At 33.3% G+C, this 12,676-nt stretch overlaps 1 long non-coding RNA gene across 1 annotated transcript; it reads left to right on the forward strand.

Annotated features, from left to right (window-relative positions):
* Nucleotides 1-1,676: 1,676 nt before the first annotated feature.
* Nucleotides 1,677-5,374, forward strand: LOC128554409 (uncharacterized). The gene is made up of 3 exons (XR_008369602.1): nucleotides 1,677-1,784; nucleotides 4,605-4,726; nucleotides 5,273-5,374. It is a non-coding gene; the product is annotated as an uncharacterized LOC128554409 (long non-coding RNA).
* Nucleotides 5,375-12,676: the final 7,302 nt, after the last annotated feature.

Consider the following 12,676-nt stretch of genomic DNA (forward strand, 5'->3'; position numbering starts at 1 on the left):
GACCGTGTTTTGAAGAGTATTGTCCCTTGATTATTAAGCCAGATCGGTTAAATTTGGTTGTTTCCCTTTATACCATCTTAACGCGAGTATCGACTTTTGTTAATCTCTCTTATCTTGATAATCTTGACCTTACACTGTTTTGTTAATTAGGGGTATTGCGACAACATTGTGAAACTTTTTACACAAGCGGAGTTTATGTACCTTGCCCGAGGCAATTTGCAGTGTATTCCTCAAATTGGTGATTTTGAATGATAATCGGGTTTTTGTTTCAAAATTGAGAGCCGGGAAGGATATTCCCATATTAGATATGTATTTAAACTTTTGATTATATCTTTTAAGGGCAAAATATATGTGAATTATAAATTAAAAGTTAATTAATTAAAAAATAATTTTTGAAAGGACCATGTATGATAAGTAATAGTTATAGTATGTGTGAGAGTGTGTTACCAGGATATATCAGAGCTAGGGGTACATCGAGGGTATTTTTCTCTGCACATATCGTCGAGGCCGGTAGGCCGAGACAGATATGTGAAGAGAAAAATAACGAGATGTACCCCTAGCTCTGATATATCCTGGTAACACACGAGCACTACATATTATAACTGTTTTATCGCATAGTTTATCATTAAAATTTATATATCATTTTCATTTAAATTTGTTTATTATTATTTTTACTATTTTGATTCCCTTTCTGCGCCTCGCTGACTGAAACACTAAAACTTCTGTTTTAGAAAATGTGTTCCCCAGATAAAGTACCCAACAAATTTCTGCATTGGTTTTAAATCTTTGCATTTCATTGCCCAGACATATTGTAAAACTTGTTGTTTTGTTTGTAAAAAAAATCAAAGAAAAAGAAACATTTGAGAAATCTCAGAATTTCATATATTTCATGTATTTCTGAATTTGGCAATAACTATCAAGTTTTTGAAATATTCTAGTTTATTTATTCTTTTACTTTATAAAATTAATGTAGGTGTTTGTGACAATTCTTTCTCTGTGAACTGTAAATTGGAGCTAAAATCATCTTTTCTTTGAAAGGAAAAAATTATACTCCCTTGATAGGGCCTCAATAGAGAAAAAGTGTTCCGATATATATCGGAACAGTTTTACTGTGCTGATATATATCGGAACACTTTTTTTCTTATGAAACTCCATAGAGATTTCCGTGTTGATATATATCGCAACAGTTTTGTAAGATATCAGCACAGTTTTGTAGTAATAATGTGTGTTACTATGTATAACATGCTGCAAAGATCAAAGGAAAATTGCCGCACTATGCGATAAGGCACAGTTTTAGCCCCCAAATTTTGAAGAAAATGAAAATAAAACTACATCTCAACGATATGAATTATTTGAAAGATAAAGGATTAATCTTGCATTTTATAAAGAAAAAATGCAACAGTTTTGCCTAAAAAGTCATGATACATGGTCTAGTTTCATGCCATCAACACAGATTTTGTACATTTTTAGACATTTTCGTGCACTTTATCACCAAAATACGATACGAGCGCAGGGGAGAACAATTTAATTTTTGGATATGTTTTGAGGATTGCAAAAACACGAAGATGATACATGAGAGAAAATTGTTCTAAAGTGCGCTCGTAGTAAATTTTGAACAAATACGGTATTTTCGTCGGAAAAATTCTACTCAAAAAATAGCCATGTAAAGGGACGAAACTCTTGATCTCCTTGAAGAGCTTGGCGTAAAGGTAAATAAAACATGTTGTGACGTAATGCGGAAGTGATATCGGTTGCTTGAAAAATGGATTTTTGTCAAATTACAGGTAAATTAGACCTTTGATAGTATTTGCATAGCATTTTAAGAAGTTCTCGTTATCATTAACATATAACCATCGATTTATTTCAATGCTGTTAGCGTGTCATACAAAAATTACGTTATTATTACTTGATCAGTCGGCGAAATCTTGACTTGGTAAAACTCGTAAAAGATTTTTAGATTCTGTAAAATATTATACTAAATACGCGTTAAATGAACCAGATCTAAATATACACGGTACTAACTTGGTTACACAATAGAGGAACTTGTGTAAGGCAGCTATTTAATCAGAATTGGCTATTCCAGAACATTCCCCCATTGTGTTGTGGAAGGGGGTGTGTGTGTGGGGGGTGGGGGGTAATTTACAGGGAGGTTTCTAGAGGGAAAGAGGGGGTGCATTTTGTTTGTGTAATGTGGAAGCAGTTCTAAAGAAGAGGGAGGGAGCATTTTACAAATAAATTAGAATTGGGGGTCTTTGGAAATTGGAATTACCCAGTAGGGGTATTGTCGGGGAAGTGGGTGGGGGGTATTTTGAGTTAACCGGGTTGTAGAAGGGTAGGAAAATATGTTTTCGAGAGGACGGGTTCTTTTTTCTAAAGAACTACTTCCGGGGTGGGGTGGGGGTATCTGAATTTCTGAAATGGTCCGTTTATTCAAGGTTTATCTTCGAGTCCCAGCCAAGATTGGTTGCACATTCTTCTCAGACCTTGTTTTAATGTTGGAAGTGTCTAGCCGTCCAGTAACTGGATACCTAGCCTGCATTCTAGTTGTCTGGTCAGCTATAAAATACTCAGGGGGATTTTCTAGTCGTCCGGTAATAGATTTCCTAATGAATAAGTAATAATACCTGTCATTTACTAAAGATATCAATACTTATCTTCAAAAAAATAATGTGTGCATACATACTAAAGATTTAGTTTTAATTGTCTCGAATAAATCAATGCATAATGCCGAAATCAATGATGGCAGTGTCGTCACTCATTATTAAAATCTGTTCATCTGGTGGCGGGAAAAATAATGCTTTGTGGGATCGGAATTTTTAAATTTTAACAACTTTTTCACTGGATTTTCAAAAATAGGACAGTTTTAAAATACTTACAGGTTTCATATTTTAGTATATCAAAACTTTTAGAAAAACAGCAGTTAAGCATTCATAATTAGAAATCTAACCCATTTTATTTCGAAATAAAAGTCAAAAGCTTTCCATTCATCAATTTATTTTATAAATTTGTGTTTTAAGAATTAAAGTTTAGGCCGTTAGAATAACATCACTTTTTACAAAATAACATGGACGTTTGGCGATCAATGATGTGTAACCAGGCTATTAGGTCAGCCAAATTCTTTCATAAAATTTTATGAAAGAATTTGGCTGATTTATCATTTACAAAATTAGAATATCAACGGATTTGTATACAAACACGCTCTCATTCGTTAATATCGACTTCTAGTCGATGAAAATACTTTGGTTTGTTTAAGAAATAATATATCTCATCCAGTGATTTGTTGTTGAATAAATCATTGTTTGGAGTAAAGTTGTGAAGGAATTATATCACGAGGGTACAGCCCGAGTGATATAATAATACGCGTCTTAACGACAAACAATGATTTATTCAAGAGCAAATCACTAAATGAGATATATATTATTTCGATTCTAACACGTTACCAAGGTTTTTTTACGTACATCCTTGATGACATTCATTAAGTATTTGCCCATTTTCAATCGGTTTCTTTTCCAGCGCGCTGCTAGCCGTTTGATGCCATGACGTAATAATTGTGACGTCAGAACAGTGATTTGTTGTATAATAATTCACTGTTTTCTGTTTTTCTGCCTTCTGTGTTTAATAGGAAATAAATCGGATCGTGCTCGAATTTCACACAATATTTTGTTTACACAGAAAATAACAGTTGAAACTATATATATAAAATCATTACTTATTCAGACTAGAAAAACACCTGAGGTCAGGATTTGCTAGTCGTCCGGTACCCAGCTAGCAGGCTAGAATCCAATTACCAGACGGCTAGACACTTACTTTAATGTTTGTAACAGTATACATTTTATAGCACACAACGTGACTGTGTCGTAATCGCTTGTACGTTTTTCGACAGAACATTATTAAGTAAACCATGTCATGTTAAAAATATGGAAATGTCTAGATGTCTTGTAACCAATGCCTAGCCAGAGTTCTAGCTGTGAGGTAACCAGATGTATCTAGCACATCCTTAAGTGTTTCTTTTCATCATCTGGTTACGTCATGTGATTGATATTTATGTTAGGAAAACAGCTTCTTATGAAATTGTAATTGTCATTGTTTAAAAGGGTTCCAGTTATGTTTTTGTTGTTGTTTTACTAATTTTGTCCAATATAAGATTGAATGATACATTTTGTAATGTAACGATTAAGAGTTAATCGTGTTCGAAGATTTGATTCACAGAAAATAATTAGAATTTTGATAAGATCCGCTTTAAGCATGCTTATGACGTGAGCACAAAAGTACAAATTTGTTTTTTTTTTATATATAAAATGCCATTAGATATGATCCGTGGCAAAATACGAGCCTGCCATGAGAAAACCAACATAGTGGCTTTGCGACCAGCTTATGTGCAGTCTGGTCAGGATCAATGCTTTTTCGCTAACGGTTTCTCTAATTGCAATAGGCTTTGAAAGCGAACAGTAATGGATCCTGACCAGACTGCACAGATGCGCAGGCTGGTCTGGATCCATGCTGGTTACAAATGCACTATGTTGGTTTTTCTCGTGGCGTGGCTCATATTATTATTTCGTTACACTTTCACAATACTTAATAGATAAGTATAAATTTCTTTTCAGTGAACAAGTTATTGTGAGATAGTCTGATTACTTTGGAGCCGCCAGATTGTGTATGAAATCCTGAACAAATTTATTTCAACAACTTTTTCATGAACCACAGAAACTTTACCTTTTTAAATTGTGTGAGTGTATACATTTGCTAGAAATATTTTTATGAATTTGTTGTTTGGATAATCCATAAAACCCAGTTTCAGAATACTATACAGGTTAAAGATCACGACTTAAAATTTTTCATTGTTTCATGACATATAATCTATAAACATTTACGACATTTTATATGTATCTTTAGGTAACGTCTCTTCTTCCTGGTACACATGCTTTTCAAGAAAGTTCCACAGTCATTAATTTACAACAATAAATAAAAAATGTAGAAAGAAAACAGGGAGTTGAATAGTTCCTATTTGAAATGTGGTCAGTAGTGGTCTGCTACCTTAAAATTTATGCCTACTCTCAGTTTGGCAAACTTATGAAAACTTGTCGAAGACATGAAAACCATCACATTTCTTGTAGAATACATTCCAGCAGTCGGGGACGTTAGCTTCCACAAATCGGTGTGTAGGTACATATTTCCTAGGAGAGTTCAGTGAAATATCTTCTCGGAAGTTACAGAAAGAATGCATAGTATTATGTTTTCAAACTTATTCATGATATAAATATTTCTTTTTCAGAGGACCAGACATTGTGAGAAAGTTTGATTGCATTCACTGCCAGAGCTAAAGCTAGAAAAGAAACTAAACAACTTCTTCTCATGATCTGCTTAATTGATCTTCACATTGATTGTGTGAGTTATGAATTTTTGTTTCAAAGGGTATCATAAATTCTCTTTCTGATTAATCCGCAAGAACCGGTTGAAAACTTAAATATTGAACATTCCTTTAACATTATAGGTCATTTGATCATATAGCTCTTTTTTCATTTACAAGTTAATGAAGCTTACATTAAAAATGATTGTGTCACATGGCGGAGATATACTGTTTCTGCCTTTGCCGTCTGTCTTTCCGTCCGTCTACCCTGAATTAAGCTTGGCCGGCTTTCTTAGGTCAAACTGCTGGCTGGATTTCGAAGAAACTTCACAGGAGTGAATCAGTGATCAAAACCAAGCCTAGTTTTGCATATGGCGAACACGTTCCGCCTCGCTGCATAAAACGGCTGACAGAGCTTAAGGTATACATAGGGGGAGACATTTTTTTTGTGACAAAAGCACCTTGTAGTTATTCTAACAGATTTCGCCGAAGGGAGCAAATTTATTTAATAACCTGTTACATAAAAAAGGTGAAAAATTGAAAAGTTACTTAAATACCTTGAAATTTAAACGCAGTTTCCTGAGCTGTATATTCATTTCTCAGAAAAAAAACATGCATATTTAACTTTTGTTTTCAGCAACCTGTATGCTACATTGTATAATGACGTTGAGCAAATAAGATACTGCAGTTAGCGTTACAACCTTCATTAAACAGTAAGATTTTTATGACAATATTTTAAATTACTTTACATATATTTTTGTCAAGCACAAATGGCTGTGCTGTGTATGTGTGCCCCGTCGTCTGTCTAGATTTGAATCTCTCGGCCATAACTTTGACATGCATGAAGTAATCATGTTTATATTTGGCATGAATGTTAATCTCAATAAGACAGAGCGCATTTGCAAACCCAAGGTTCCTATCTCAAAGGTCAAGGTCACAGAGGTCAAAGGGTGGGCCCGACATGTTTCCTGTGGGCCTCTAGTTAAGGGGGGTTATTGCACTTCAAATCTAAGTTATCCATGCAGAGTTCTGGTTTCCATTGCAGCCAAAAAGGAAAAAAATACTTTAAAAATTTTCATCACAGAAACTACCAGTCTGATTTTGAATTCTTTATCTCTACAGCTTTGATATTCGGCATGTGATATAAGGGTTTGACTGTCTACCATAATTCTCCAGATTATTGCCTTAAGGTTAAAAAGGCCATACCCATGTTAAGGCATGAACAGAATATAATGAAAGTTGGGAACATGTTTTGACAGGTCAAATAAATTGTACAATATAGGCTAACATAGAAGAAGCCCAAATCTGTTACTGGTACCATTACACAAACACACTTGAAGCTTTGAACACAGGTGAGCACTTTAGGGTCAATGACACTCTTGTTTTCTGAATATTATTTTTGCTACTACTGAATGATTTTATATATAACACTTCAATGGTACCAGTGTAAGGTGGTGCAGAGTAAAAAAAATATACTTACAACTTTTTCTTGTATATTTCTTTCTTCTGCAATTAACTGTTTTTAATTAAACAACTATTTAAATGATAATGTGCACTTCAGTTTATGTTTTCACTCTTTATTTCAGGAATGAATTGGTGTTACAGAAATGGATAACATATGGAGACAAACACTTTCAGGCTACAGAAACTACACTATGAAAACTATGAGAATGGCTTATTTTTCATGATGGAACTCATACCACAAAGAAAGAAATTGCTTTATCTTGTTTCTTATAACTAGTCCTCAAAGACATACCCAAGTAAACTACAACAGGAATGAAAGCAAACAAAGTTGATTCAGGATTTAGAATTGAATGTTTTTGTGTCAACAGTGTGTGAAAACTGCGGAAAATAGGATTTTAATTTCAAGGATTTGATTAGTATGTCAAGGAGTGATTTGTTTATAATTCATCACACAAATTATTGACAATGCTCTAAAATATAATATGATGTGTAAATACAGACTTTCATACCTAACTAAAATAATGTTGAACTCAGCAGAATAAACAAACTACCATCTGTTGTATAATATATTAGTTGATTTATCAAACTTTGTCAGTTTTGTTACATTACTTATCATTGATAGAATCTATTATCATAATAACTCTTTACAGTGTGTCAAGTACTCATCATTATAAGCTATTTTGAAATAATTACAGGACTGATATTTTACTGGTATTAGTTAAATGTGTTGTTATTAGACCCCTTACATTTGAAAGTGAGTTTTCTTATACATACAGGATTCTGCTATTCCGTCTGTCGGCTATCCAGTCTGTCAGATCTTTGTCCAGAAATTACATTTGAAATAAAATATAGCATCATTTTCAGTTATTCTTGCAAAGAAAACTTTTAACAAGGTGATGGACTGCTTGCACGATTTCAACTACTCTTTTTCCAAAAACATGATGACATTTGAAGGTCCAAAGAGTGCAATTCATTGAGGACTGTACATAATTCTTTTCTTTCTGGATTGATACTCTATTATCAGTATTATTCACCCAACTTGTTGCATGCAAGATTTGATGCGTGATTCAAAGGTCAATGTTACACGGAAACATTTAAGTTTGTTAGCTCAGATATACGAAGTATGGAGAGCTGTCCTACTTGGCCTCGGCGTCTTTCTGCGTCACCTTGGTTAAAGTTTTGATGAACTTTCTCTTTATCTCAGTAATTACTCGAAGACTTTGTTTCAAACTTAAAATAGTTATTCGTCATCTTTACCCACATCATATGACACAAGGATCATAACTCCATCACCAATATTTCATGAATTATCTCCCCTTTTACTTAGAATTTCAGTTGAAGTTGCACTTTCATTCTGTCTCACTTATTAATCCCCCGCCACAAGTGGTGGGGGTGGGTGTTATAGGAATGGTCTCCGTCTGTCCTTCCTTAACACTTTTGTGTCCGCTCCATATCTCCTAAACCCCTTGAAGGATTTCATGAGACTTGAGTCAAATGATCACCTCATCTAGACGATGTGCAGAACTCCGAGTCTGCCTTGTCAACTAAAGGTCAAAGGTTTGAGCCTTCCATTTTGTGTCGGTTCAAATATCTCCTAAAACCCTTGAAGGAATTCTATAAAACTTGGGTCAAATGATCACCTCATCAAGACGATGTGCCGAACTCACGAGTCTGCCTTGTCAGCTCAAGGTCAAGGTCACAATTCAAGGTCAAAGGTTTGAGCCTTCCATTTTGTGTCCGCTCTATATCTCCTAAAGCCCTTGAAGGAATTCTATAAAACTTGGGTCAAATGATCACCTCATCAAGACAATGTGCAGAACTTATGAGTCAGCCATGCCGACTCAAGGTCAAGGTCACAACTGAGGGTCAAAGGTTTGAGCCTGTCCACTCTGTATCTCCTAAACCCCTTGAAGGATTTTCATCAAACTTGGGTCAAATGATCACCTCATCAAGACGTTGTGCAGAATTCATGAGTCAGCCATGTCCGTTCAAGGTCAAAGTCACTGCTTAAGGTCAAAGGTTTACCGTTTCACTATCCATAGCAGTGGCGGGGGGATTTAGCTGTCTTTCAGACTGCCTTGTTTCTAAATGGATTTGATTCAAACTTAAAAAAGTTGTTTCACATCATCACCCACATGATATGACTCAAGGTTCATAATTCTAGCAGCAATATTTCATGAATTATGTTTCTCTTTTACTTAGAATTTAAGGTTCATTTCGATGCATTTTCACGATATCTCTGTTATTACAAAGAGGTTTTGATTCAAACTTAAAATAGTTGTTCCATAACATCACTCACTTCATATGATACTAGGACCATAACTCTTGCACCAGGATTTCATAAATTATCTGCCTTTTTTACTTAGACACTCAGGTTAATGTTTGGTGCATTTCACTCTATTGCACTTATTATTAAATAGATTTGATTCAAACTTAATGTAGTTGTTTCACATCATCACCCACATTATATGACACAAGGTACATGACTTTTGCACCAGTATTTCATGAATTTTGGCTCTTTCTTAGCTCACCTTAGCCAAAGGCTCTGGTGAACTTTTGTGATCGCTCATTGTCTGTCATCCGTTTTCAGTGGTCCGTCCATCAACAGTTTCAAGTATCAAGTCAAAAGCTTTAATAGTAATAGAGATATTTGACTTTATCAAAACTTGAACCCAAAACTTGTAAGTAAAAAGGGGCATAATTCTGTCAAAATTCAAATCAGAATCAGAGTAATGGGGATTTTTTTCTCCTGGTTTAGACTTTAATTGTAAATAAGTATTTAAAGTTTCAACTCATAAGCTTTGATAGTAACAGAGGTATTTGTCTTAATCAAAAAATTAACCAACGGTGATGCCGAGGCCGGGAGAGTGCAATAGCTCTACTTTTCTTCGAAAAGTCGAGCTAAAACCACCCCGTCAATTTTTAAAAAAATTATATTGTCTCTATCATATGTTATCCTCTACACCATACCTGTCCATATTTATTTAGTGTAAACTTTTATAACCATCTTCTCAGAACAGACATGCCCTATTTCAAAATAATTTGACAAATATTTTCCTTGCATGGCCATCTACCAAAATTGTTCAAGCAAGCAGTGTAATTCAGGTGAGCAATCTGGGTTTCTTTATAGTCCTCTTGTTATATTTTTAACACCACAGACTCCATATGACACCAACACATTTGTTTTACTATAGTTAATCTATAGACTTTCTTTTTTTTTAATATCTCAAACCAAACTTGAGTAATTGAGGAGAAATAATGGATGCCTTGTTAAAAAATGCATTGAAATCAATCTTAACCATGGTAACAATTCATTAGATTTGTAACCATGACAATTTCTAAACTTACAAAATAAGATAAATAGATATAAAACAATTAACATTTCATGATGTGTCTTTATGGTGGAAATTGAAAAAATATGCATTTTAGTTAATTTTTACCTTAATTTCCAGTTGTTTTGAGTGAAGAAGAGTTACTCCCTTTATATTTCTTTTCTTATCCAAGTATTATAATGGATATTAAATGTCAAAATAAATTTCACACTATATTAGCAATGAATGATCAAGTAAATTTCTAATTTAAGTTAAGTAATAACTTCAAAAATGACACTTATTTAAAGCAAACCCTTATAAAGCAAATATTCACACACTTGGACGCATGTATATTTTAAATCAGTATTTTTCAAAAAATACTGACTTTATTTAGATATTTGGCACTAAATAAAGAAAATAGACATATTTTATAGTCTAATGATGCATTTAAAAACAAAATTGAATTGGGGGCCCAAAACACCCCTTATCATACATGGTCCTTTAAATATTTTATTCAAACATGTAATTTAAAATAACAGTTTTAACCTAATTAGACAAAGACGGAATTAGATCGACGTACATGTTTATTACCTGATATACATAACATTCTTATTTCTTCAAATTGGTGATTTTGAATGATAATCTGGAATTTGTTTAAAAATTGTCAGGAAGCATATAATTCCCATTACTCAACGTATTTTTAAAATATGCATTTAATGACCTCCAGATTTGGCTAAAAATAATCTTTCTCTCAAATTGAAGTTTGTTAATACTAGAAGATGTGTTTTTGTGTCTAAAATATTGCGTCGAAACCAATAGCGCTATTATAATAGCGGAATAAGTGAATTATGACTTCAAAATATAGATTTTTTTATAATCGAGACAGTTTACCTGAGTAAAGCGTTACAATCGCTTTTCGATTTTCATCATATAAAGTAGAAAAACAGCAAATTCTCAAGTATTTCCGTAACATATAATTAAACTTTGTCAGCAATTAAGTTTTAAAGCCTTCTTAAGAAATATAGCATTTATTTCCAGATATCTATAAAAGTATTTTTTCTTGTTGTCGAACGATCTGGAGGATAGTCCAAATATTTTTATGAGGGCGAAATATATGTGTACTTCGGGTCTCCTTGAAAATGTGTCTTTTCAATTTAAACAAGTTTTTAAATATTATGGATCCGTGGCCTATAAATGCATTTTACTTTACAATAATGTGAATTTGGATTTTGAACGGTAAGATAAATTATCAAAATTTATAACTCCATATCCATAATTTAGATTTTAACTTTAAAGTGTTTATGCAAGAGCTGTAATAATTGTCCCTTTAGGCCGCGGGGCATGTCAGACAAACAGATACTAATCCAATTAGTAACGGTAATAAACAGAAATATGTCAGCATTCGGTTAACTTATTGTCAAACACGTTATTTGACTTTATCATACATATATAATCATTACAAAAAGATAAGATAAGAATTTTTTAACAACAATATTATAATACTTACAAACAAGAAACATGAAATTTACACCCGACCCAATGGACTTGTTATATTTACATGTACAATATTCAAGTTCAAATATGAACATGTAGTTCTATATGTTAATCAACTTTATGTTATGTTACGTTTTAATGCAATAAATAATTCTAGTTGTGAAAATGGTATTAAATGAATTAAAAAATGGAATATTTTTATTTAAACATGTAATTTAAAATAACTTTATTTTTATTTAATCTGACAAAGTAATGACATTAAACACGGAATTAGATTGACACGCATGTCTATCTAATTCAGTTTATCCGGTGTCATCAGTACACGTGTGTGCTGTGACAGGCAAAATTTTCCAAATTAGTAAAATCAGTGATATTCAAACGTTTAGGGAAGCAAGAAGATATAAAAATAATTTAAAAATAAACTCATTGAAAGAAAGATTAACTTTTCTAGGTTACTTCAATAACTTAATAAATGTTGTGAGATGATTATAAATATAAGAATAAATCATTCTAAAAGACCATGGAAAGCTTAAAATCTGTCATTTCCTACAGAAATCAATGGGACTCGGGATCAAAATTAGTTACTTATTTCAAACGCTTAGGGAAGCAAGAAGATGATATAGTTACGAAAAATATTATATCAATAAAAACAAATAACATCACAAACATGATGCGTGACATTATCAGTTTTCAAGAAAACATCTCTGAGATTATAAAGTGGCTATGCATTCATACAATTCGTATGTTACGTATCTAGTGTATGGATATTAAAAAAAAACTTTTATAAGGCACTGCGTGTCACACTACTTCACGACGACGATATGATCTGCCAATATCGGACCGATATCATTTTGATGATGGCCAAGTATCGTTTGCCAATATCGGACCGATGTCATTATGATGTTGGCCCGATATCGTCTGCCGACGTCGGGCCTACATAATTCCTATTTGCAGCCGAAATTGAAGCCGATATCGGGTCGTTATAGACAACGACGTCGGTTTGATATGGGGCCGATATAGAATGCTAGCTACCACCGGAACAAATGTCACGACTTTTGAT

The sequence above is a fragment of the Mercenaria mercenaria genome, unplaced genomic scaffold, assembly GCF_021730395.1.
Source record: "Mercenaria mercenaria strain notata unplaced genomic scaffold, MADL_Memer_1 contig_5021, whole genome shotgun sequence".
NCBI lineage: Eukaryota > Metazoa > Mollusca > Bivalvia > Venerida > Veneridae > Mercenaria > Mercenaria mercenaria.